At 47.9% G+C, this 27,266-nt stretch overlaps 1 protein-coding gene across 3 annotated transcripts in view; it reads left to right on the top strand.

Moving 5' to 3' along the window:
* The window catches only part of KCNQ1 (potassium voltage-gated channel subfamily Q member 1), a gene marked incomplete at both ends in the record, with an annotated part of 303,863 nt that overhangs the window by 268,772 nt on the left and 7,825 nt on the right, over positions 1 to 27,266 (top strand). The window lies entirely within an intron of this gene.

Genomic DNA, 27,266 nt, shown 5'->3' with positions numbered 1-27,266 from the left:
ACAGTCCTTTCTGCAGGCCGCTCCCACCCAGCCCCACAGCCCTGCCCTCACACACAGCCAATGCGGAGACTCTCGGCTCCTCCCCAAGGCGCCAGAGTTTCCTTGTCACAAAATGAAGTAAATGGGACGATTAAGGGGGGCCACTTCTAAATTGCTGCTTTAACCCATTTGGAAGTCTGCTAATTATTCTCTTGAGGAAAGAAATGCAGGTTCATTATTTTAATGAGCTTTGGGCAAAATATTTCATCGAGTTTGACAAGCCGCTGCGACTCCTTCAGAAAGGGGCTCGTCTCTGAAAGGCCTCTCACCCTACTTAGAGCTAATTGGCCTGGGGTCTTCCGCCCCGGTGCTGTGTGTATGCTATTTTAATTCATTTATGAAAAGCCCCCGCTTTGATGTCCAGGACCAGATAAGGACGGGAGAGGACGGCCAGCTAACGAAGAGGCCTGTGCACCCGGCCAGCCGTGCGGGGCCTCCTCGGCCGCTCCACTCTGGGCCCGAGGCCAAGGCGATGTCATGAAATAACTGTACAAACAGTCCTGCCTAAAAAATATGCTTTTGTTTCACTAATAAATCTCTCCTTGGAACATTCCCCGCAGGCCCAGGGCTCTCCTCGGCCTAGCAGCCAGCCTTCCCGCTCAATGCGTGTCCCCAGATCCACCCCAGGGACACACGCATACATGTGCATACATACAGGCCCAGTGGCAGGCATGACACAGGCCAGGGAGTGCTCGGCCCTTCCCTCCCTCACCCCGCTTCTGAGCCTCCTACTCTGGGCCATGCCCCAGCCCCCTTCTACCTCCAGCTGCCCCTCCTCCCCCTCACTTCCTCCCACTCTCTCCAGAATTCTCTCTCCTCTCCCCATCTATCACACTCTCTCCACAGCCCACCATTCCTGCCCACCCCATTCCTGGCCTCCTGAGACCCTCTTAAGGAAAGCACAGCCTAAAGCCAGCAAAACCATGGTACCTCCCATCTCTGAAGCTCTCTGCCTCACCTTGCCTACTCTTCCTCAGTGTGATTTTTCTTCTGTCTGGAGGCTTAAGGGATGAATGTAGGCAATGCTGGCTGGAGCACAGAGGGACCTGGATGGTGACCCTAAAGTGACAGACTAGCCAGCTTGCCTCAGCCACCATTCTGGCTGAGATGTCACACTCAGTCCCTTCTCCATAGAGTGAGATCTGCTGGCAGTGTGGGAAGCTCAAGCTTAGGTACTCCTGGGGCCTGGCATCTCTCCAAGCTTCCCCACCCCCTCCTGGCTCTCTGCCCTTATCTCAGGAGCATCCCTTCACCATGGCCCTCCTACTAGCCACCACCCACTAGGATTCCCCCTCCCCCCCTCACCTGGCCCTGATCTAGTTCCACATCCTGAGGCCCCCATCTGTCCTTCATTCCATGCCCCTGCCTCAGTGCAGCCCCTAGCAGTGGCTAGAACAAGTTACAGAAAAGAGGGCTGAGTCTGGAGCCCCCATGAGTCCCTTGGCATCTCAATTCCCTCATCTAGAAGAAGATAAGAACACTTCCTCCAGGCTCATGGGCTACATTACCTGGAACCTTCCCTGCTGAGCACCTGGCCCAGTGCCCGGCACGTGGCAAGTGGAAGCACCTGCTTCCGCCTCCTCTTATGGGCACCACTGCGGGCACTGTCAGGCATCGGTTCTCCCCGCCCACTGCCAAGTACCACACTGAGGCTAGAGGCTGTCTGCTTGAGCATTGAGGGAGAATCCCAGGCTGCCCACGGTCCACTCCTTCCTTCCCACAGTCCCCGTTGAAGGCTCTGCTATGTCCCAGACAGCAGACAGTGTTAGAGGTGCCACAGGGACAGGACTGAGCTCCTGGCATTTCAGAGCAGCCCCTGGTGGAAAATACACCACGTAATTACAGACTGGGAAAATTACCATGCAGAGACAGAGCAGGGCACTGTGCCGGGAGGAGCCAGGGTGGTCAGGGAAGACCTCTGAGGGAGGGGCACCCAAAAATAGTGTGCTGAGGTGCTATTAATAGGCCTCAATGCAAAACCAAACAGAGAAAAAAAGCAAAAGAGGACACCAATCTTCACAGGTAACTGTTATCCATGTTGAAAGTGGAGGAGGATGGATGGTTGACAGACAGATACATTCATAAATACATGATAGATAAATGGATACTTAGATGATAATAATGAAGATAGAGTACTGATGTTGACTATGTGAGGAAACAGGCTGATGGATAGATGGATGGATGGGGGATGGATGGATGATGAATGGATAGATAGGTGGATTGGTGAGTGAATGGATGGATAGATGGATAGGTAGATGGATGAATGGGTGGGTAGGTGGGTGAATGGATAGATGGATGTGTGAGGGGGTGGTTAACTGAGTGAGGAGACAGACAGAAGGATGAATGAATGGATGAGTGGGTGGGTAGATGGATAAATAGATGAATGGATCAGTGAACAGATGAGTTGGTGGAGGAATGAGTGGATATATGGGATTAATGGTAAAGGGGATGGATAAACACATGGAAGGATAAATGAATAGGTGGGTGAGTGGGTGGATGAGTTAATGAATGAGTACATGTATGCATAAATACAAAGATGGATGAAGGAATGAAGAACAGGGCAGGTGGACAGATGAACAGATGGATATATGAGTATATGAATAGAGAGACACATACCACCAAGAACTATCTGAAACTCTGTTTCATAACTTTTGAATCAATTGTTTTTTTAAAAGGAAGTTAGAAGTGAAGTGGAAGAAATGCTGAGTTCACATAAACATATCTTCACCCATAGAAAAATGTCATTCCTGAGTCATAAGGAGGAAAACTGTAAGATATGGGAAATGGGACTCACTGTGGGGTTGCAGTCTTAGCCTTCCATGATAGTAGCTCTACTGTGGCCAAGGCTTGTCCTGCACTCAGCTCTGAGGCCCAGTTTCTCATCCCCATCTGTCTTGATTCTATGCAAGGCTGGAGGCAGACTTCATCACAATGTACTGAATAGATGTATTCCCTTCATCGTTGTGGGTTTTAGTATGTGCATGTATATATCTGTCTGATTGTGCATATATGTACATGTTCATGGGGTGATTCATGTGTATTTATGGGTATGCATGCATATATGCATGTGTTTATGAAGGCCATATGACAGCTTGGATATAATTCCTTGAGAGTTTAGTTTTTGAGACAGAGTCTCTTATTGGTCTGGAATACACCAAAAAGGCTAGGCTAGCTAGTCATCAAACCATAGGGATCTGCCTGTCACCTCCTAGCCAGTGCTGGAGTAACAGGCACACAAATCGTAGGAATAAAAATCAGGGCCTCGTGCTTTCACAGCAAACACTTGACACATAATCATCTCCCCAACCTTTACTTTGGCTTTGACTTAACTCCTAATGTGACAGAGTTCTTCCTCAATAACTCCTTCCAAAAGATCCCTTAGTTCTTGCCTGCTGCCCACTGACCACTCCCTTCCCTCTTTGGGCTAACTATTTCCATTGCTTGGGTGTATATACTGATGTCTCCTTTCTCAAACTCCTTTTGTCCACATTCCCTCATATGTCTTTTTTTCTCTTGCTTTAATTAGCATTTATTTTCTCCAAAGACATCCTGATCAACAACTCTTAGTTTGGTGTACAGCTGCTTGGATCTCAAACCTCCTACTTGTTGCCTTGTTTTCCTGAGGAAATTTCAAGTACCTTTTTAATAAGTAGATGAAAGACCACTGTTTTGTACTCTGGGTCTTGAAACCCAGCATTTCATTGCAATGCCCTGTTAACAACTTAGCTGGGTATAGAATTTCAAATAGGAATGGATTTTCCTTCAGAACTTTGAATACCCGGTTCTGTGGTCTTGTAGCGTCTAATATTGGTGGTTAGAAGTCTTATTCACATACCTTCTACCCTGTCTCTTCTTTCCTTTTTCCTGGATGTTTTCAGTAGCTATACTCTTATCTTGGGTGTCTGAATTTCCTCGCCAAAGTATTCGGTGAGTAACTTTAATCACAGGTTGCTCTAAATATTTGGGGAATCCACAAGTTATGGAAAATTCCTTTTATTATTTATGATCATTTTCTTCACACATTATTTCTGGCGTGTCTCTTTAGACATCCTTTTGATTGGGTTAAAGACATTTCCAATAAGCCTTTCATGCCCTTTCTAATTTCCTTTCTATTTTTCTGGTATTCGGTTTATATGATGCTACAAGCATTTAACCTATAGCTGTCTTTTTAGCCCTCACTTTATTTTTCACTTGTCTCCTCTTCTTGACAGCCCTGATTTTGACATCCTGTAGTACGTCCTGCCCTATAACATTCACCATGGCCTACAGGGCCAAGCAGCTCCTAGATCCTTCTGGAAATACCAAATATGACTTATATATTAACAGACCTTCTATGGCTGCTTAGCCCACCTGTCCTTACCCTCTTCTAGTGTTACAACATGTTTTCTTGGGGCCTGTGTGGAGGCAGACCCTCCTAACATTTAGGATTTCAACAGTGATGGGAATGCCAGTCCTTAGACTGAGGCACCCCTACATCAGACCAGTAAGGCTGGTCCCAAAAGACTGCCTCATTGTCAGAAAAATTAGGATAGAGATGGGTGTGTTTATATAAGGCCCTGCCCCAGTGGATGAACTCTGCCTAACCTAGCAAGGATCTGGCACAGAGAATACACTGCTTTGGATGTTGCTCTGCTTTTAACTTATTGAGGGAGGAGTTGTCTTAAGTTCTATGGTTTGTTAAGTTGCCATTTGAGGTCCAGTCATAAGCAATAGTCAGTTTTGCTGAGTAACAAACACCAGATTTCCTGTTGTTTATATGTGTTCAGGTATGTACTGCCTGCTATGGGTAGGCTGGACGTGGTTGAGCAGCTGTTGGGCTGGGTCTCCAATTGCCTTGGGCCAATGGGGAAGCAAGAACACATACATTATCAAGTTAACCTCCAGTAGCTTTTGTAACCTCCTTTCTCCAGATATAACTACAGCAGGCTCCTTGGGTAAGCTTAGCTTTGCTGTGTTCCTGACAAGTAGTAGACTTTAATCAGGAGAAGTTTTCTGAGTCTCGGTGTTCTCATCTGAAGATAGATGTGGGATACTGCCTAAGTCCCCACTTGGCAACATTTCTGAGGACAGGTGGGATGACACTCGGATGTATCCTATGAGTCTAGAGTTGGGAGCCCTAGATATTACCACTCTGCCAGTTAGATGGCCTTGAAACCCAGGCTGCTCAGAGCCCAGCAGTGGCTTAGGCCCAGCCCAGTACCCCAACTCAACACTATGAGAGCCCCACCTTTGCATTATACTGGTGTCACCTGCACTGTGTCTGGCCCTTAGCTGGCCCATCATAACCCCTCTAAGCCACTACCTCCTTCAGAAAGCATCCAGGCACCCTGCCCCTTACACCAGACCCCAGCCTCTAAAAATGGTCTTCATGTTCTCACATACACACTCTGTTTCCAGGGCTAGAAATGTGTGTGAATGGTAATTTCATGTATTGACTCAAACAATTGACGAGCCACAAAAATTACAGCTTCAAGTGTAGCTAGATCCAGAAGCAAACACCATAGCTTCCATGACTTGTCTCTGGCCTCTGTGGTCTCTGTGTGGTTGCCAATGACTCTCAGTCCCAGATTCACAACCTTGAAGGTCTCAACTACAACTTCCCTTTATTCCCAGAAAAAAAAAAAAATACCACCAGCAGACACTCACTGGCCAGCCTGAACCACAAGCCTAGTACCTACTATGATTGGCAGACAACTGTACTCTGCACCTGCCTCAGTCTGAAGTCCTATACCCAGTCTGAAGCTTGGGGAATCTAAGAAAAAGGGTCACCCAAAAGAAGAGGTTCTGCTAGCTCTGGACTGAAGGACTGGCAGTGGCAATGGTGGGTACTGGAAAGGATGCTGACACTCCTGCCGCCATTCCACATAGAAGCAGTAGTTGTAGCCAGGCACAGTTCCACTGCTGTAATAATACAACCCAAACATGACAGCCTATGAAGAACAGCTACCTCCCATCATAAGCATTTGAAGTCCAAGGTGCAGCTTCCTCTCTCCCTCCCTTCTCCTAGTGGCAGGACTCTTTTCCCTTACAGTGTGCCCACCTAGATAGTAGGTATGGGGAGATATGATCAAATCTCTGTTTGCCCTGCTCAGCCTTCCTGTGCTTCCCACCATGGACTCTGCCAGGGCCAGAAGGGCATTTCCGGCAGTCAGGAACGGCATGTACAGAGAGAGACAGAGTTCTTCCCTATCCCAAGGGGCACCCCGGCTTCCACTCTCCCCCCACATTCCTGTCTCCATGCAGCAGCCAGAAGGATGTCTAAAACATAAACCAGACCCACAGCACTCCCGCTCATGGCCTGCCGGCCTCCCCCCTCCCTGGAAGGCAATTCCATTGCAGCCCCACCCCTGGCCAGTCTCCCCAGCAGCACCTTCCTGAAGCTCCTCTCATCCCTGGGCCCCTGTGGGAACAGCAACTCTGACGTCAAGCTGCAACAGCTTTACAAAGGCACTTTGACCCCTTCCTGGTCTGCTGTCCCTGCAATGCCTTGGGTTCCTGATCCCAGCATCAGTCCTTCTAACCCACAATCCCTGTGCTCTGCTAGGGGGATTCTGCTTCCCCACTGGAGCAGAAGCCATTCCTGTTATAGTCCTGTGCCTGCACAGAACCTGACATATAAAACAAGCCAGAGAAACTTTGTAAGCTCTCATCTTCCCCTATTACAGCAGAGTCATCTGACTAGGATGATGACCAGACCTGGGAATGGGCAGTAAGCTATAATACCTACCTGTGAGTCAGCTCCTGCCTACAGTTACTTGTGAAGAGTAGGCACAAAGAAGAGGTCTGTGTCATGTCCAAATACATAGTGGTAGCAGTGGTCAATTTGACTCCTGGTGGCCTAAGTCATGTGTCTGTACACATCTCCATTCAAGGAATACTGGATCTCATGTTTGTAATACCTTTTTCCCCAACAAACCTGACCTCCTGTTAAACTAGCTCTCTCAGAAACACCCTTATCCAATTCCCCTGACTTACCCACTTCCACAGTCCCATGCCCAGTCACCTAACCCTGAAGATACCCCATCCCTGTCTCCATAGTCCCATTTGATCTAGACCCATCACCACATGAGTGTGTGCTCTTTTGATAGGAACAGGAGCTTAAGAGACAAGAGAAAGCACAGAGAGAGAACTTGCATCTTGGGTGGTCTTGATCTATTTTTAGATGTTAGTAGGCTGTCACTCTAAGACCAGTGACTGCATCATCCCTACAATTTGATCTTGTCATTGTTGCAAAATCACACAACACAGTAAAAAAGAATGGGGGCAGGCATCTGGTGGGGAGAACTGGATGAGTGGATTGATGGATAAAATAGATAGATTAGATAAATAGAGAGGGGGAGAGAGAGAAAGGAAGGAAGGAATAAAGGAAGTAAGGAAGACAGATGTATGGATAAATGAATGGAAAATGGGTAACAGATAATGGAAGATTGAATGGATGGACGATGGCCATATAGATGGATAATGGATGGATGGATGGATGGATGGATGGATGGATGGATGGATGGCGATGGGTCAATAGACAGATGGGGATGTGTATAGATGGATAAATTATGGTGGATACCTGAATAGGTAATGAGTTGATAAGTGGATAGATAGCAATGATAGATGAATGCATAAAGAAATGAGTACTTGACAAAAGTAGAAGGATGAATGGGTAGCTGGAGATATGTGAGTAGGTGGTAATGGATGGACAAAAGGATAAATAGGTGGTAAATGGGTGAGTGAAAGGGTAATAGGTGAATGGATAGACAGATCTGTGAATAGATGGCAAATGTATAGAGAGTTTGTAAGACAGAAAGAAGTAGGAGTCACTACATTGAAAGGACAGAAGGAATGAGTTTGGAGGAGTAATGATAACTTCAAGCAAGGGTTCTACTCTCTGAAACACATGGGCCCCAAGTCCTCACTAATGACACCCTTTCTTTGTTCCATCAGCCTCTGGTTATCATTTTACTACCCTGCCAAGGCCTAGGCCATGGACCATTTCCCTTCTAAGCTCCTCCTTGAGTTTGAGAAGATGCTGATAAAGCTAACTACTCTCTCTCTCTCAGTTTCCCTAGCTCACCGCTTCTTGGGCCTAGTATGGTGTTTGGTGAGCAAGGGCCCATGCAAAACTCCAGTGGGGCCTATTCAGTGCCAGCTAACTATAAACCCAGGTCTTTCTCACCTTAGCCTCATGAACCTTAGGAAGGCAGATGTCATAGCAACTCTTTCCCTCACACCTTTCAGGCCCTGGAGAAGATCCTGTTGGTGCTATCTGTACCAACTCCTTCTTATCCCACATTAATCAATTTTCTGTGTCTATAACAGAATACCTGATGGGGAAAAATAACTCAAAAGGAAGAAAAGGGTTTTATGGCTTGTGGTTTGGGAGGATACAGTGTACAATGGTTTGGTGCTGTGGTTTGTGGGCTGCAATAAGACACAGAATCATGGTGGTAATAGCCTCTGGTAGAGGCAAGGTTATTCCCCTGAAGCAGTCAGAAAACAGAGAACAAAGACAAGAAGGGGCTAGGAACAAGATATAGCCTCCAAGGACGCACTCCCTTCAGCTGGGTCCTACCTCATCAGTTCCCAGTACCTCTCCACAGCCCATTCAAATTAGGGTCTGTCTATGAGTTCATCTGTCTACAAGCCCATTACTTCCTTCAAACCCCACATCTTCAACACATGAAGCTTTGGAAGACATCTTAGACCCAAACCATACTGAGGTACCAAAGCCTGCTGTACCTTAAACCTGGATGGCCAACCATTTCCAGGACCCTGGTCACAGGCTACTCAAGAGATGGGAATCCAGTTAGCATATTCTTTAGAAGCCTGTACCTTGTACAACTAGAACCCTAGGTTCAAGGATAAGATGCCTCTGGATTTGGGTAAGGCAGCCTGAGAATCCTACAGGTGATTCTGAATTCAGTGGCCCTTGAGCAGGAGCCTTGCTTTCTATAGACCACGCCCCCAGGTCTAGCTCAGGTTCTCACTCTTGTTCCCCCTCTAGAGCGTCTAGTAGTATGAACTGGGTTGCCAACACCCAAATGATGAATGCGAGGCGTGGGACACCTATGCTAGATGCACCTTGGTGACCCAATTACCAGCTGGCAAGCAGAAAGCCCAAAGGCTCCTATACTGATAGCACCTAAGAAGTACTAGATGAAGCTCTTCTGCCCCTCCCTTCACATACCCCAAGTTCCTGGCTTCAATCCCCTACCCCACCCCAGACAAACTGTGCAAGGGTCCCCCAGGCTATGTCCAACAGCTGCCTGTGCCTCTGAGTCACCACACTTGCTAGGGTGAAGGGGGCAGGCAACTTGGGGAGCAGGCTAACTGGATGCAATTTTTGGTAGGTAGGTTCTGGAGAACCCTAACATATACACAGTACTGGGTAATAGGGCCATAAGATAGACATGAATATCTGGTGTCAGAATTTTCAGGAAGTTGAGCTCCTAATAGAAAGAGTAAGAACTAGGAACCCTTGGCCCACCACTAGCCTGTGTTGGGTTATGAGGTTCAAAACCACAGAATATAGAAAGCTCCCAGGAGGAAGTCCTGGGCAGTCTGAAGACTCAGGTGGGAAGGGAGATCTCCAAAGGCAGAGGTTACAAAGTAGAGGAACGCTAAGTGCTGGAGACAGTGTAAGGAGACAGAACCTCCTATCTCCAGACAGACCATGTCTGGAGAGTGTCTCCATGGTTCATGACAAAATGAAGGCTGCATTTACTCACTGGCTCTCTGTGCATCTGCCCCTGGTTGGGAACCAGCTTCATGGATCCTCACAATGGTTAAAAAATGACCGCAGACTGCCTGTCATGGTGAAGGGACAAGAAACCTCATCATAGTAAAATGTAGCCCTATGGAGTCAAGTTTTTGACTTGAGGAGTGGCTATGATGGATTAAGAAGCAAGAAGGTTGTCTGTTGTCTATTTCTGGAACATCCCAGCATGTTCCCTTCTCAGTACTGTCATCCTGCCTTGACTTGCCCTGAGGTGCTGTTTTTCACTGACACACACACCTCCGGCCTGTGACCTCAGAAGCTGCTTGCTCACAAGACTTCCGTTTTCAGGCTTCTGCATCACTGTCTGACATATGTGGTTGTGGTACATCATTACTGCTCATCTCCTGGAAAACCTAATGGTCACCTGGGGGACGTCAGTACTTTATTGAAGGTTATGTGCCTTCCTCAACATTTCAACATTCCTCGGGTAATGTTTGCTTGTTTCCATGAATGAACAGATGCATGTCTGCCTACTACATCTAAACCTTGGGAAGTGGCAGCTTTCTGCCCCTGGAAGTCCCTCCTAATACCTTATTTCTTATCCCCACAAGACACTGAAGCCCAAGTTTGACAGACATGCCCAGTGGCACCAAGAATATTCCAGAATCAGTTCCTCACTCATCCTGGTCTGGCCTAATTCATAGCAGAAGTCCATGGCTCCAGTCCTGCACAGGCTCCTGCACACACCCTTCCAAGGGTTAAGGCAAAGCTCTCTGCACCGCACGTTTGCTGAGATGAACGGTCTCAGCAGTGGCCCGTTCGCCAGCATTTTTGTGGTCACAGTCAGATGTTTTTAACCACATTGGATGGAACCCATGACGGGTCTTTCCGCAGTTTTAGCCAGATTCTGAACAGTACCTTAAAGCCCTGTCACATTCCAGAATGAGGGCTGCGATAGTGCCCAGCTCCCCCAGTTTTACACAAATATAGTTGCCCCCAGGTACCCAGGGAAGAAGCTGACCACAGTGGTGGTAGGCAGGAAAGCTGGGCCAGGACTCTGCATCTGTACTGAGAAAGCAGGGCTAGCCTTGTTGACTGGCACCTGGGATGCCGCCTTTGGGAGATTCTGATGCAGTCCTCAGCCAGGAAGGCTCCACGGATGGTTGAGGCACATGGTATCTTGAGATACTAACAGGGCCAGCTCCATTCCACAAAAGCTTGGAGCCACCCTGAGCCAAGTGAACTGTGGTTATAGACCCAACCAGGGCCCCTTCCCTTGCCGGGCTTCTCCTGGGGCTCAGCCCTTCCTCCCTGGCGGGGCCAATCACTAGACTTAAAGAAACACCCAATCCTGAGGATACAAGTGGCATTCCAAGGAGGGATGCTAGACTCAGAATCTAACATGCTTCAGAAACCTCTCTAAGTTAGGGATATGGCACCGTCAGTAAATGCTTTTTCCACACAAGCCTGCGTGAAAGTCTCAATACAATCTCCAGGACCTAAGTTAAAAATGTAAAAACAAAACAGTCAGGAATGGAGGTGGCACAAGTCTGTATTCTAGGCATTAGGAAACAAAGACAAGCAGCCCCTGGAGCTTGCTGCAGAGCCAGCTAGACTAATCAGTGAGCTCCAAGCCAGCAAGAGACGGGGGTTTCAACAAACAAGGTGGGTGGCGCCTGAAGAGAGATACTCAAAGTCGACCTTTGGTCTCTACTCACAGCACACAAATCTATAGGCACACACACTCTTCTCTAAAGCTCTCCCTCCCCATTGGGCACTCACCAGCTTTGTAGAAATTGTGTCCATTTGCATTTTAAAGACCTTGAAAAAGGACCCCTAAGGACCTAAGCAGTGTCTAAACATCTTCCATCCCCCCAGGACTTTCTTTCAGAATATGCAGATATCTAAAACCCACCTGCCCTGCAGGGAATTGCAAGACCGTCTAAAACAACATCCACCAACAACTCTGCGCCCCCACCACCTATTCACACCATTAAACCTCAGCATCTCCCAGTTAGTGTGAATGAAGACTGCCTGCCTCCCTTGCCATCCTCAGGGTCTGTCTGTTCAGGAACAGTGCCCTAGGGACATCTGTGAAAACATTTGTTTGTTTCAGGGCTCTGGGGCTGTACCAACCAAACCTCTTGCTCGGAATCAAGCTGTATTTTGTGGTCCTGTGGACCCAGTTTGGCCAGTGTAGAGTGCCCAAAAGCCCTCAGAAAAGACAAAGAAAGAGGCCTTTCAGACTAGAAAACAGAAGCAGGGTACTTTGACATATGTCACCATGTGCCTGGGCCACTTGGCTTGGCTACCCAAGCAAGGGGCCAAGAGAGTCCCCCCTTTGTTCCTTCTTCACAAATGCCATGTATCCACTCCACACATGTGCACACAACTCAGAGGCTCTTGCCTTTGGAATGCAGTCCACCCCACCTCCAGTTCTTCCCTAAGCAGTTCAGCTGCTAAGCCCTGAACTCTCCCACCTGTCGGGTCCTTAGCACCAGCTGCCCAGAACTCCTGGACCCAGGCACAGCTGGATGACTACCCCTCTGAGCTGGCTGGGCCTGCTGTCAGCTGCCAGTAAAGCCCTCCAACCTTCCCAACAGGTGTCCCCACAACTGCTGGGGGGATTGCTTAGCTAGGCAGTTATTCCCCTGTCCCAGGCCTGCAGGATGATGTCAGATGGGTAGGCCACTCACCACTTTGGAAGAAGGTAGCATGAGGGATCCAACAGGCCCCACAGCAGTTATTGGCACTAGAGGACCCCCACACACACACCAGTCATACTCAGCTAAAGCTGAGTTAGGCCAGATCTTCCTGTCCCTTTCAAAGACCAACCGGACATTGACCAGAGAAATTCGGCCCTGAAGGGTCTGGGGTGTCTTTACCTGGCATTCATTCAGCCTTTTACCTCTGTCTAACCAACATTGCTCAAGCACCTTCATGTCCTAGGTTCCCCCACAACAGAGTTGATCTGGGTGGTACTGTCATTGGAATTATTGAAGAAGACTGGCTAATCAAGAGTCGGGTAGGAAGCTATCTCAGAAGTACCGGCCATGAGGCTGGCCACATGCTGGGCTGTAGACAAGGAAGGCATCCAGCATGTAGGAGGTACAATCCCTACTGTCTAATCACTGAGGTGTCTGTAGTCTCCAAATGGACGTAGAGGCCCTTATGAATCACGTTAGAATCAGGAGCCTAGAGTGTTCCTGACCTAGAACCTTCCATGCATTTCTGAAAGAACCCCTACCTGATCTTAACTGTGTCTGTTGCACATCACACTTGATGATAGGAATTTGTTCTAAAGAACGTGTCATTGGACAATTACGTCACTGTGTGAACTCCATAGTATGCTCCTACTCAACCAAGACACCTAGTGACACTAGGTAATAGAAGCTAGTATCTAAACAGCCACCACACATCAGAAACATCCCTTGGAGGCATGACCATAGGCTGTTAAGATCTTTCTGCTCATGTATTTTAATATTTATGTTTAGACATCATTTGGATCTAGACTTTTCTCGTGTTTCTGTACCCAGCTCTTGCCTCTGGTTTTGAGTTAAATGGTTTCTATCTTAGCCTGGGCCCTAAAGCACATTGTGTAGGTATAATCTGCTTTTTAAAAACATCCTAAAAAAACCACTGTAAAATCTGGTCCAATAACGTTCTAGAGGTGAGTAGGTGTTGGAATCATGATCTTCCCAGCAACCTTGTGTGTATTATTAATATTTTTTATTTCAGAAACCATGTTTACCAGGATAATTTTTTAATCCTGAAATTTATCTATCATTTAAAAATTTTAATTTCATTGCTATAAAATTTCTACCAGTAGTGGGTTTGATGGTGATCTCAGCACTGGGAAAGTGAGGCAGGAGGATCAGTAACTCAAGACTAGGCTGGGCTGCCGAACAAGACCTTGGCTCAAAAACAAACAGTGTTTCATAACCAGCAGCAAATAGACACCTCTGTATCTGTAGTTGTTACAGCCTTTGAGTTTCCAATTTGCTGTTATCTTACTTGCTTAATGTTTATTTCATTGACCGCTCAAACAGCTAGCATTTGCTTTCCTCAATGATTCTGCTGTCAGGATTTTTCTCCATTTTGCTAGTATTCTTCAGTGTCTTGATAACTTATTTCGGTGTTCTTTCTTGGTATTTGTTGTTATGCTGTTTTCTTTTAGATGCCAGAGTAACACCTGGGAACACTTGCTTCCAGCCCCTCTGGTTCTCTAACAGTGCTGCGACCATTCCTCTAAATGTCCCTTTGGCTGTATCACACCTTCTGCAGTCATTCTGAGCCCAGTTGCAGGTACATCTGCAAACTGATGGACCTCTGTTTCATTTCCTTTTTAAGCACAGGATTGTTTAGGGAGTTACCTTTGAACCTCCAGTGTGTCTGTTGGTGGCTACTTTCCAATTTTATATCAACGTTTAGGTCTTTTTTTTTTTTTTTTTTTTTTTGGAAGATTATGGAATTTTCCTTGGACGCCCAGGACTGCCTCTGTGACCTTCTGGTGTATACTGGAGGCATTGGACTCTGTCAGGAGTTCATCTTGTCATGAGTCACCCACCTCCTGACTTCCTTTTTGAGCTTATTTACTTGTTTGCCTTCCCCTGTAGTGCTGGTTTCTCAGGTATGGGTGTGAAAATTCTCAGGAGTGTGGTGGATTCCTTGATTTATTGGTTTCTTTGATTTTCTTCTTCCCCTTCAAGCTCCAGACACCCTGTCCTTTCCCTGATCTGCTCCAGGATGCTTCCCCTCCCCACCCCCATGAGGTCTGCACACTCAGTCTTCTACTCCCTTGAACTTCTCTGCAATGCCTGGGGTTTCTTAGCTCCCTGTCCATCAATACTCACATGTTTACAGTCATTCTGCACCTGGATATCTCTGGGGCCTCTTTCAGCCATCATAGGGGCGGCGGGTCCTTAGGCTCTGGGCTCCAGTTATACCTGACCTTTGCATCTCTCTAAGGACATCAGAACAATTCCTGCTCAACCAGTCTATCTGAGTTCTCCTCCTGGATGGGGCTCTTGCCCTCTAGGTAGCACAGATACTGTGACCTCTCCTTATCTGAATCAAGACTGAGAGCTCTTTCCTTCGGCACCATTGTGGCTACAGGGTGAGCTCTCTATGCAAATTCTACCTCCTCATTCCTTAGCTGTGTCATAGGTGCAGAGGGGACAATATTGCAAAGACCTGAGTAGGGCATGAACACAGCAAATAAGAAGATGGGAAGCCTGCTGAGGCCTACATGGCCATAGCTATCATTACAAGGGTCCCTACATGTAGGGGCAGTGGGTATAAGAGATGGGTGCTAGAGCAGAGCCCAGAGAGGGAGGAACCATGGGCTGCTAGCTTAGAAGTAGAGGAAGAGCCATGAGCCAAGGAGTCCATTCTAGATGCTGAAAGGGCCAGAAAACACTTGCCCCAGACCCCTCAGAAAATAGTCAGCCCTGCAATTATTAAACTGCAGACCTCCCAGACAGGAAAATCAAGGTATATGCCCCTAAGGCCTTAGTGACTTTGTTAAGGAAACAAAAGAATGGGACAATGACAGGAGCCTGGGTCACAGTAGAGGACTAGAGCACTCAGACGCACCAAGCAGCTGCTAGTCACCGCAGCAGGAATCAAATATGCACTTAGATATATTAGTGCTATAAAGACAGCTATGGGAGTATCAGATGGGTTGCAAAAGCAGGAGGAAGTTAGCAGAAGTGTCTAAAGAACCACCCCCGCCCATGATCTATATGCCAAAAGATCCAGGCAAATGGACTAAGTACAAAGATGAAACAAGCCCTCTAGGCAGAGTATGTAGCATATGTAAAGGCCCTGGCACAGGAAGGAAGGGGCCTAGCTTGAACTGAGAGGAAGTCGAAGGCTGAATGGGGCTAGGGAAGGCAGAACACTAGGCAGCTTAACCTTAGCACACGGATGCCAGAAGGCAGGGAAATGTAGGTGTTAGGGATGCATATATAGGATCCTTCTGAAATTTAAGGCCATGCGATCATTAAACCAAAACGCTAAGCCAAAAGAAAAAATTATAGAGACTTTAAAGGAACTTGATTTCAAATACTCAGAGCAAGATCAAAATAAATCTCAAAAAATAGGATTAAAAATGAAAGATTAAGATAATTAATCAAGAAGCATAAACACTCAATAAGTAAATATATTTTTAAAAAAAGAAAAAGAAAAAGTCAAAGGCAACTTTTAGCTTCAGAGAAAACAAAAGGTTATAATTACAGAAAACTCATGAACAAGGAAGGCTCAGGACAGTAAAGCTCTTGCCACACAATCATAAGGACTTGAGTTCAACCCTAGAACCAATGTTAAAAGTAAAAATGAGGCATGTTTGCACATACCTATAATCCCAGTACTAGGGAGTCAGAGACAGGGCTCCTTTGGGCTCAATAACCATGTAGCCTAGACTAATCAATAAATTTCAAGTCCAGTAAGAGATCCTGTCTCAAAAAAAAAAAAAAAAAAAAAAAAAAAAAAAAAGGTAGACAGTACTTAAAGGGATGACACTTGAAGTTGATCTCTGGACTAGGAGCATGCTTGCATGTGCGCACGCGCGCGCTCGTGCGGGGACACACACACACACACACACACACACACACACACACACACACACTTATTCAATAGCTAGAAGTTCCAGGGAAAGCATAGGATGTGGGGCTAAAGAGAGAGCTCAGTAGCTGTCTTGCAGATGAGCCAGGTTCAATTGCCAGCACCCATGTGGAAGATCTCAGATGCCTAAACTCCAGCTCTAGAGAATCCAATGCCCCTCTGTACCCCACAGAGTACACATCCATAGTCTCTGGCACACATGCATATGCAAAAAAAAAGTAAATAGAAGGAAGACCCTCCTAAGTCCTTCCAAAGATACTGGGACAAAGTGAATACCATAGAATCATCTTAGAGACAGAAAGTAAGGAACTAATCCATGGACCTCTCAATATTTACAAATTTCAGAAGAGAAAATTTTATGCCCAGCCAAAGTATCTGCAAAGGGAAAGGAGACACTTGGTAATTCATAAGATTTGCTTTTCATGTATTTTCTTAGAAGTTTCTCTAAAAAAAATGTAGATCCTTTGAATAGCAAGGTCAGGCAAGGCAGAGGGGGCTGCCCAAGAGAACAGTGAGAGAGAAGCCTGTAATTGAGAGAAGTATATATTTCTTAGATGGTGCGTGCAGTTGCACACACGTATACACCTGGCACACAGAACCATGCCTGCATAAACAATCACACACATATACACTCAGAATGCAGACCCACACAAATGTACTCTTTCTCACAAGCAGGCTCCTTCACATGTGCATATGATTCTCTCCCAGTAAAGCTTATTCCCCAGCTGACAAGATGGCTTAACAGGTAAAGGCACTCAACCACCAAGTCTGAAAACCTGAATTTATCCCCCGGAACCTAGATGGTAGAAGAAGAGACTATGCTCACACAAACTAGCTTCTAACCTCCACACACATTCACATACACAGGAAAATAAGGAAAGAGTTGGCAGGATAGCTCCATAGTTAAAAGCATCTACTACTCAGACAGAGTTCAATTCCCTATGTCAGATGACCCACAATACCTGTAACTTCAGCTCAAGGGGAGTATAATGTCATTGGCCTCTGCAAGTACACTCACATGCACAAAGACATATGGACACATAAAAGAATAATAAAATCTTTTAAAGATGATTAAATAAATGTTTAAATAAAACAACTAAGGCAAACCCAAAGGCAACCATTAACTACAGAGAAAACAGAAAACTGTTATCACAGAAGGACTCTGTAAACATAGCGTTTACACAGCGGTCTTTTAAAGCTACATGTTTCTTTGAATTTCAAGTGCTAAACATTTGTCTAGCCTAGCACTGTGGTCTAATTACAGAAGGAACGTTGAGGATGAAGTTGTGGAACAAAATCTTGATGGCTCATCTTCCATGACTATCACTAGATAATGCCTAAAACTGCAAGAGTGGGAAACAGCCAAAAAAATCTGACAAGAAAAGTACAAAAAGATAAATATTACAGGAAAACTAATAAATAGGAGGTCAGTAGGGGGTAGTGCAGGAAAGAGGGTCCTATAGAAGGGAGGCAAGGATGGAGGTTGAAAGGGGCGCAGTGCTCTGCTTGGCCACATGGCTGGGAGCTGAAGCAGAGCAGATGAGGTGGCCACATGGTTGTGCGTCTACTCAACTGTGAACTGAGAAGTTAGGCTATGAGGTTCAGAGGAGCTGAAAGTGGTGCTAAAGGGGTATTGTTGTGAAAGAAACCCTAAAAGGGGATGTGCTTGAGGTCACTTGACAAGAGGCTACAGAGAGCAGTGATCATGAATGATGAGAGGACCGAGCTGATGCAAAAGCTAGAAGGTGGGCAGAAAAAGCCCAGGAGCTCTTTGCATCCCAGAAGTCTCGGGGAGGCTTCAAGGGAGGGACAGGACAGCAAGGGCTGAGCGCCCACTGGGTTCCCTCTCAATGCCACATTCATTTGGCCCAAATGGGACATGACAAGAGCCAGGCTGCTTGTCTGCAGGGTCTCCTGAGCTAAGTGAAGAACAGATGAACAAAGCCCGAGGGACTGGACAGGGAGCCTGAGGTCAGCAGGTCAAGTCTGCCTTCAAAGGCTGGTCTGCAAAGAAGGCAGTCGTGTGCTCAGTTCATATGCCCGTAGATATCTTTATGCTCAGAACCTTAGTCATGAAGGGATGAAAGTCCTGAGATATGCACAGGGAAGGAGGGAGGCTCCCTTCCCAAGTTGGGGCCTGGCTGGATTTAGATTAGACACAGGCTGGACTCTCCCCCTTATACCCCAACCCTCAGTGGCCTGACTCAGCTGCCCAGTTGCCAGAGGGTGGCCAAGGGAGGCCCTTCCAGACTCAAACCTTCTCGGTCCTTGCCTGCTCTGCTCAGCATCCTTCCAGGAAAATGGGCGGGTTTCCTGTGGAAGAGCCCCGGTGCCAGGAGAGTGAGCCCTGAAGGGTGACAGGGCACCTACAGCTCCACTACCCTCTCTGCCAGGCACCCCTCCCGTGTGCCTGACTCCACCCATGGACGCTCGCTTCTTCGGGTTAGATGTCCTCCGTTGTTCTTGGCAGATATTTCCTGAATGTCTGCTATGTACTCTGGGAACATGGGGAGTGGGGAGAGGCAGGGGGGTGCAGTATGTGGCCCTGCCCTTGAGGAAGTCATGTACAGTGAGCCATGGACCGTAAACAGGCAATAAATTGTCTTCTGTGAGGCTGTCAGGAGAGGAGGAGGAAGCACCCAAAGCAGTCATTCACACTCCAGAATGAATGAGCGCCTCTGGAGCTCCGCTCAATAACAGACCAGACCAGGGTGGCCTCCTATTTCCAAGGACTGGGACAAGGGTGGGGAGGATTGTAGAGAGGGGGTAGGGCAACTCCCTCCTTTACCATAGCTGCTTCACCAACACCCTGAGTTTCCTAGCTGCATCCCTGAGACTCCTGGTAGTCCCCACAATAACACCCTACCCCCACCTTACCCTGGTCTCTACCCCTTCTGCCCCCTGTACCCTCTCCACAAGGCCTCACCCTCCCCATCATCCTGGAAACGATTTTGTTGTCTACAGAGATTATGTGTAACTGACTGTGAGTTATAAGTCTCCGGAGCGAGCGAGCAGCCTGTTACCTAACCAGGCCTGGCTCGTGCCAATGTCTTGAGTAATTATTGGGGAGGGGGGCCTCAGCCCGCAGCCGAACCTCTCCAAGGGAATGCTATTGTTTTTCACGTCAGCTGTGCCTTGGACAGAAAACTGTAGGAATGAGATGGGGTGGAGGGTGGCTTAACTCTTTGGGCTCTGTCTGCCCTAGCTTCTCGGGGCTGCCTGGCAGAGAGCAGGCCCTGTCGGGGGTCAGAACCCCAGGCCGAGCCGGCAACCGTCACTTGGCAGAGCCTGTGGAAACCACCGTGCAGCTCTGTGCAGACAGTTGTGGAAACTTGGGCGGGCTGTCAGTTCGCCCAGCCAGCATCCCAGCCCTTTCTCCCGCTCCTGCCCCTGCTTCCTCAGGGCTCACCTGCAGGCCTACAGCTGTCATAGGAAATGCCCTGCTTGTTTGGGGCCCATTCGGGCTCAAAAAGGACCAGGAATGGGGCAGCAGGCACCACTAGGGTCCTCAGCCTCCCCCAGCTCAGCTGGATCCCTGCCTGCTCTAGAGGAACCCACAATCCCTTCCTACTGGTAGTCTCAGCTCACTGGCATCACACACATACAGTCAGACCCACTGAGGTAGGGCTCAGTGTTCTTGTGGGAAGCCTTAAGGCCAGGGAGGAAGAGGCAGGGTGGGTACCACCAAGCAGTGAGTGGCATGGGAGCTACATCCTAAGGAGTCTGGACCTTGTGGTCACTCAGACCAGCCATAGGGCTTAAAACACAACTCAGAGGTAACTTACATGTGGATATGTCAAGCTAGGAGTAGAATGTTCTGGGTCCTAGGGAGCAGGCAGAGCATCTGCCACACTGGTTGAGCTTTAGCTAAGATAATGACAGCAGTGTCTCAGTCAAGAGCTTCCATGTCCCTAAAGCAGCAGTCAGACCAGGAATCGCTTCTGCTCTGTCTGCTTCTCTGTCTGTGGCACCCCTATGGCTGCTCCCAGGGTTGCTGTCACCTCTTCAGTAGCAGGAAGAAGGAAAATACCTGAAGGACAACCTCCCTCCCCACACAGCCTGGTTACCTGAGAGGCCCCTTGTTAGCTTTTCTTCTGTCCAATGACCAGAAGGCAATGTGCCACTGCAAGGACCCCCTGGTGAATAAGTGGCTAATTCAAGGTTCTTTTGCTAAAGGAGGAAGTGGCTCTGACTTTGTCTGAAAGCAAACTCATGTGTTTCAGAGGGAAAGAATTCTGATAAGAACTGGGTGTTGGAAAAAAAGCAAGGAGTTCATAGACCCCTGGGGGCTCAGTCTGAGTCTTAAGAGACAGGCTCACAGCAGGCCTGATCCCTGGGATAAAGAGAAGACTGACAGGCAATCTGTGGAGCTCAGCTTAGGATAGGTCAAAGTTAAGAGCTTCTTAGATGCCTAAGTGCTGAGGTCAGACACTAGCAACTTTGTGACCCAGTGAGCGTTGAGGGTACAGGCTGGCATTAAGGTCGTATAGAGGCATTAAAGCTTGGCATGGTGAGGCCAGAAGCCAAGAGGCACCCAGCAACAAAGGAATTAGGGCAGGACTCAGAAGACCTAGGAGGAGGAAGAGGAGGAAGTGGCCTGCCTGGAGGAAAGAGATCCGGGAAATGTGCATCCTTGGAATCTGAGGATGAAAAGGGGAAAACCCAAAGGCAAGTCTTAACTCCAGGGAAGACAGAAAACTGGAATCACAGAAGACCTTGTGACTCAACTAATATTCACTTCTTCTTCCTCTAAACCCACAAAAAACCATGGCAGTAGAATCACCAAAGAGGGAAATTGCTGGTATAAGTAAGCAAGTAAAGACATCAGAAGAGCATAAGAGACCCCACAGGTTTGGAAAAGTAGATGTAGCTCTACCAGCAGAGACAACCATAGAAATAAGAACTTGAGCCAAGCTTTTCAGGCAGAGAGATCTTCCAGTTGGGATCCTGGAAGAACTTTATACCATCCTGAGGGCAGAGCCATGAAGAGAAAATGCCTACTAAAGCTCAGTCTGAGTGGCACTCCATCATTATCCCCTAGTCCATGACCCCAAGTACTTGCTGACCCCCACCCAACCAGGCTACACCGTGGAGAAGCTGACTCTGTCAGCTCTGATTGTGAGGATACTAGGAACAGCTGTGGGTGGAGCTGAACACTTTAAGGCTGAAAAGCCAACTTCTAGAATATCCCACTGGGTTCCATTATTGTTTCAGAACAGAAATAAAACAGACATCCTAAGTCTCCTGAGAGAAGAATATAGGTCATACACAGAAAATGGAGAATCAAAACACCAGGAAGTGAGCACATGCTAGTACAGTACACTAACTTCCAACTTTGAGGTTGGGGGTGGGCAATTTCTAATCCAGAATCCTAAGTATAACAGAAGAATAAAGATATTTGCCAAAATGCACACTCAAAAAAATTTTTATCTGCCACATAACCTTTTCTCAGAAAATGGCTGGGGGAGGTGCTCCTGAAAAATGAGAGGTAAAGAACACAGATGCTGGGGACCAAGGAGAATATAATACCTAGAAACTGGAAAGAAACCAGCCCTGCAAGGGTTCCAACAGAAAGAGGAGGGGGAGGAGGAAGGAAGGGAGGGGTGCTGATTCATTATCAGTATTCCCAACAGGATCAATAGAAAAATGTTATAATTCTTGCAGAAAGTTAAAGAATGTATTGGTGACAGATGTAGAAAAGTGCTGGGGGTGTGGTGCAGTGGTAAAGTGCTTGCCTAATATGTACAAAACCTGGGATTGATCCCCAGCAATGAAAAAACAATAGTTGAACAAAGATTTTAAAATATTAATTCTTTGGGGCTGAAGATATGGCTCAGATGTGAAGTATGCTCGCTGCTCTTGTAGAGGACCTGAGTTGAATTCCCAGCATCTACATCAGGCACTTACAACACTTCTAACCCAGGTCCAGGGGATCCAATACCTTCTTCTGACATCCATAGGCCTCCATGGCAATACATTTAGCATATACACATATATACATAAATAAAAACAAACCCTTTCAAAATATTTTAAAGTTAACAAGGGATAAGCAAGCTATCTTAGCTGGCAAAGGCATTTGCTACCAAACTTGACAACCTAAATTTGGTCTCTAGGACCTATATGATAGAAGGAGAGAACCAACTCCCACAAGTCATCTGCTTAGGTGCACATATATGTGCATGTGTGTGCACAAACACAAAATGCCTTTCTATAAAAGATAGAACAAAAGAAAAATAAAACTAAGCCTAACTCAAAGGCAACCATTAACTACAGAGAAAACAGAAACCCATTATCACGGAAGGACCCCGTGAACATAGCATTTGCACAGCAGTCTTTTGAAGCTACGTGTTTCTTTGGAACACAAGTGCTAAACATTTGTCTAGCCTCGGACTGTGGTGTAACTACGGAAGGAATGCTGAGGACAAAGTTATGGGACAAAGTCTTAATGGCTCATCTTCCAGGATTGTCACTAGATAATGCCTAAGACTGCAAGAGTGGGAAACAGAGAGTCAAGAAATATGACAAGAAAAATAGCTAAGAAAGTTGAAGACTTCCCTCTGGGGACTGTTGGGGACTGGAGATGTAACCCCCAGAGAGAGGGCTGTTCAGAGATAGAAGAGCTTCTGACACGCTTACATAATGTTGATGAGAAGCTTCTAAAACTGCAGGAACGTGGGTACCAGAAAATAGAGAATTCTGCTGATGGCCTGATGAGGAAGAAGAGAGGGTCCAACAGTCTGAGCTGTGACTCAGAAGGAGAAGATGAGGGCGTGCTAGGGGCTGGGGTGACAAGAGATAAAGGGCAAACCAGCCTGGAGCTTGCTCCTGTGCGCAGTATCTAGGTCAGTTAAACTGTGTCTGGGGGACTAAATAGGTCTGTGGTCATATGTGATGGGCAGTAGTAGGAAAAGAGAGTTTGCTGACAGGTATCCCATCCTTTAACCAAAAGTGACAAAGGGACCCAGATCTCTCCCAAAGTAGGCCTCCCAAATATGAAGGTTACTTTGGATGGTCTCCAAGACTCCAAGAACTGGGCTAGTAATAACCTAAAAAACAGGGGGACTGGGGCTTCCTGGGGCCTGTGAACTACGCCCAGCTTGTCAGCATGTGTCCCCTTACCCAACCCCTGGTGTCCCGAGTGACTTCTTCCTCCAAGCCCGAAGCACAGGAAGGGCGGGCTGGGAACTGCAGGATAGGCCTGAGTCCCTCATCAGCTGAAGGGGTCAGCCCAGGCCAGGTGGGCCCAGGGCCAACAAGAACCTCATTCCTAGGTTGAGCCTTCCCTACCTTGTGGCTCACCTTCTAAGAATTATAGATCTTCCTGGGAGGGGGGTCCACAACCTGTTTTCCCTCAGCCTTGAGTCCCAGAGAGCACTCCACATGCAATTACAGGCATGGCATGATCAAGACAAAAATATAGTGGGGCACATGAGATGTCTAGTTCTCTCTAGGAATGAGGCAGTCAGGGTGAATTTACAAGGTGAATCTCAAAGTCTACCAGGTGCTTTTCTGCATAGGGTGGTTATGATGTCCCCCCTACAGTTCAACCACCACCCTGCCCACCAGCTTCTCCCAAGAGCACAGGAGAGTCACTACAAGATAGTATGCATATAGCCACAGTGACAGCAGCTTTTAGGAAGATCCTTCTTCAGGATCACTAGCCCTACCTGGCTCAGCATCCCTCAGTGCCCAGCATCAGGGTAAAGGCTCCTAGAAGCAGGGTAAATGGCCTGTCTTTGGCTGTGGGATGAGGTTGGAGGTTGCAGGTCAGAGCAATCTCCAAGGTGATAAGAGGCTATTGCCAGAGTTGGGGGCTGGGGCATGACTGTGATGTGGACCCTGGACTACAGTGAAGATAAGAGTTCCTGTGGGTGCAGGGAGAGATGGTACCTATCGTCTACACTACACATAAGTCCCCCACCCCCACCCTATCACACACACACACCCCCGCCAGTGCAGATCCCTCTTATCTCTGCTTAGGACAGGCTGCTTAGGGAAAGACTGTCACCAGAAAGAGGAAGAAGATGGCATCAGTGCCCACCACCTCCTCCAGAGATAGGATATCTGTTAGAGGCACCTCCTCCAGGGCCCTGAGAAGCTAGGAAGACTGGCTAGGTGAGCAATGCCTTGGTCTTGCCACTATAGTCAAGGCCTATACCTTGACTAAGAAGCTAAACCTCAGAGAAGATAGCAGTGCCAGGGTCAAGCCCAGTGATGCCTGCCACTCAGAGGTTGGGGCAGGACTTAAGAAGAGATGACCACTACAGCATGAGTTACCCAAATCCATGGCTATCTGGACCAGTGGCCTAGGGCCTTAACTATACCCACTAAGGTTTCCACTGAGGTTACAGAATGCCAGAGAGTAACCCAGAGTAAAAAAGCAGGTTCACTCCCCTTACATCCAATACTTCTGGTATCTTAGTACCCCCATGACGCAGTGCCTGTCATGGATGTTGGGGGTGGACAATCAGCCTGAGCCTGAGCTGGGGATCAGTCATGCTACTGTAACCATGGCAGGGTGGCCTGAGGTACTGGAAGCAGTACAAAATGGCCGATAACAGGTAGTAGACTGGATATGTTCACTGTCAGTGTCCATTCTGATGAGCCTGGGGACATAGGGAAAAGAACCTGCCAAGTATGTCCAGATGGGCTGGAGCACTGGGGCCTGGCTTGAGGCCCCAATGACTTCCTGCTGGTCCAACTCTTCTCACTCACTTCCTGAAGAGCCTGTCAGAAACCAGAGGCAACCAGGGCCTATTTCACACACTCTGGTCAGGCAAGTGAGGACCAGCACTGAGCACCTGATGAGTGACCTCAGAGCCTTGCATCCATGTGACAGATCATGGGGAAGGAGTCACAATGAGGAGGCAGCCCAGACACAAGAGCTGAGCACAGGGGACAGAAACTGAGGAGAGAGTGACAGGTAGCATGGTATTGTGGCCAGTATAAAGCAGAGCATCATTGCTGCATATGGAGAGATGAAAGCCAGAAGAGCTGGCAACCCTTTTGTTCCCAGTCACTGGAGGTCCAGAAAAGGGACATGGAATCCCAGCTCCCTTTATTCATATGATACCCTCTAAGCCTTGGAGATCTGCTTCTTCACTGCCAGCCCCATTGGAGCCCAACCTCAAGATACTTGTTTCTCAATTAGGCTCTTCCAACCCATATAGGAAAGGCTGAGTCCACCCACGAGATAATAAAATTTCTGTCCCAAGACTGTGTATGTGGAGGTAGTTGAAAGGAGTAAGGATGAGAGCTAAGAGTTCCGAGGCACAACGGACAAGAAGAAACAGGATGGGAAGCTTTGTCTTGTCCCTAAGGAAGTAGGGCACTCCCATGCTCCAGCCAGGTCTCTACTCCAAGCAGAATACCAGGCCTGACCCAGCTGCCAGGGGGGAGACAATGCCAGGCGGGAGTCAATACGTTGAGTAGTTCGGAACATCCCATATCTGTGTCTCCACAAGTTTCTGGTTCCAAGAGGGACACAAGATTCTAGTTTCTAGACCTAGCCACCCAGCCCCCATCTGCAGCCCTAGGCCCAGCCTCCGGCCTGACTCCAGCCTTAGGGCTCCTGACTTGAGAAAATCCTGTCTCAGAGTAGAAGCAGGAAGTAGGCAAGGGAGTGGGCCCCATCCCGTTCTGCAGGCTGGACTGGGGGCTGCCTGCCCACCTGGGTCAGCCACAGCTTGGATGACTGACTGGCTGAGTCATGGGGCCCCTTCAATGTCCAGACTGGGACAGCGTCCGAACAGCAGTGAGGCAGGATGTTCAGGCCCCAGGAGGGCAGGCACAGTTTCGAAGGCTTGGGACACCAGCTGGATATTGCTCACCTTTACCTCAAAACTTCCTGCCTAGCTTTCTGCTGCCAACAGGGCCTCTGCCTTCCAGAAGCAACTCCCAGTTTCCTGGCTTCCAGCACACAGCCACGCTCAGCTGCACAGAGCCTGTGCCTAGCACCATACCCACAGCCACAGGTGTGTGCATACACATGGCTCTTCATCAGTTCCTCTACCAAGCCCTACTCATCCTGTGGGTCTGTGTTAAGAGTCTACTGTGAGCTGGATATGTGTAAAGCAAGAAGCCTCCTCTTCTTGTCTGTCCTAGAGAGACAGAAAACTTGGGCTAACCCAAGAACTCTGAGATCTCAGTGGTAAATGGGGAGAAGGCCACCCAGAGTGCATAGGTATGAAAGGCTGGGGAAAGGGAAAGACGTTCGAGAGTGGCACTGAGTCCTTGAGGGAGGGAGAAGGCTGCTTAAAGTTCAGCAGGTACAGAGGGCCTGGAGGGTCTCAGAAGGTCCCAGAAGGACAGGAAGCCTATGTCTAGTAGAAGCCAGCTGATAGGAGTCAGTCAAAAGTCATTGTAGGCTAGGAGTTATAGGAGGCATGAAGGCCAACAGTGAGGGAAGGGTTGGCGCTCCTAAGATGAAATGGCCACAGCCATCACTATGGCGTGGCAATTGAGAATGAGGCACAGTGATTCTTACCAGGCAGGAGGGCAAAGGAGGACCTAGACTGGAAATCTTGAAGACCATTATATTGAGAAGAAGGTCAAAGTCTGGGTAGGTCTAATGGGCCATGAGATACAGGAGGTATCTCAGAGTCAAAGTGGGGGATAAGGGAAAGGAGACCAGTAAGTAAACCGGAAAGAATAGTTTGTAAGGAGCCAGTGACCGGATACCAGGAAGCTATGCCCTGGAGGTATATCCTGGGGAGACCAGGTCATAGGTAGAAAACCTGTAGCAGGGCCAGATGCTTAAGGGCCACTGGGGGTGAGGGACAGTGGGAGCCAGAGGCAAGTGAGGGGACCACTAGGGGTATCACCTTGCTCTTGATACTAGGATATCATTCTTCAGTACAAGTGTCTACTTCAGGCATGCTCTAGGTATAGGGCA

This window comes from Micromys minutus (assembly GCF_963924665.1).
Source record: "Micromys minutus genome assembly, chromosome: 2".
Classification (NCBI taxonomy): domain Eukaryota; kingdom Metazoa; phylum Chordata; class Mammalia; order Rodentia; family Muridae; genus Micromys; species Micromys minutus.
Note: the sequence above shows the minus strand (reverse complement) of the source record. Positions and strands in the feature narration are given on the sequence as shown.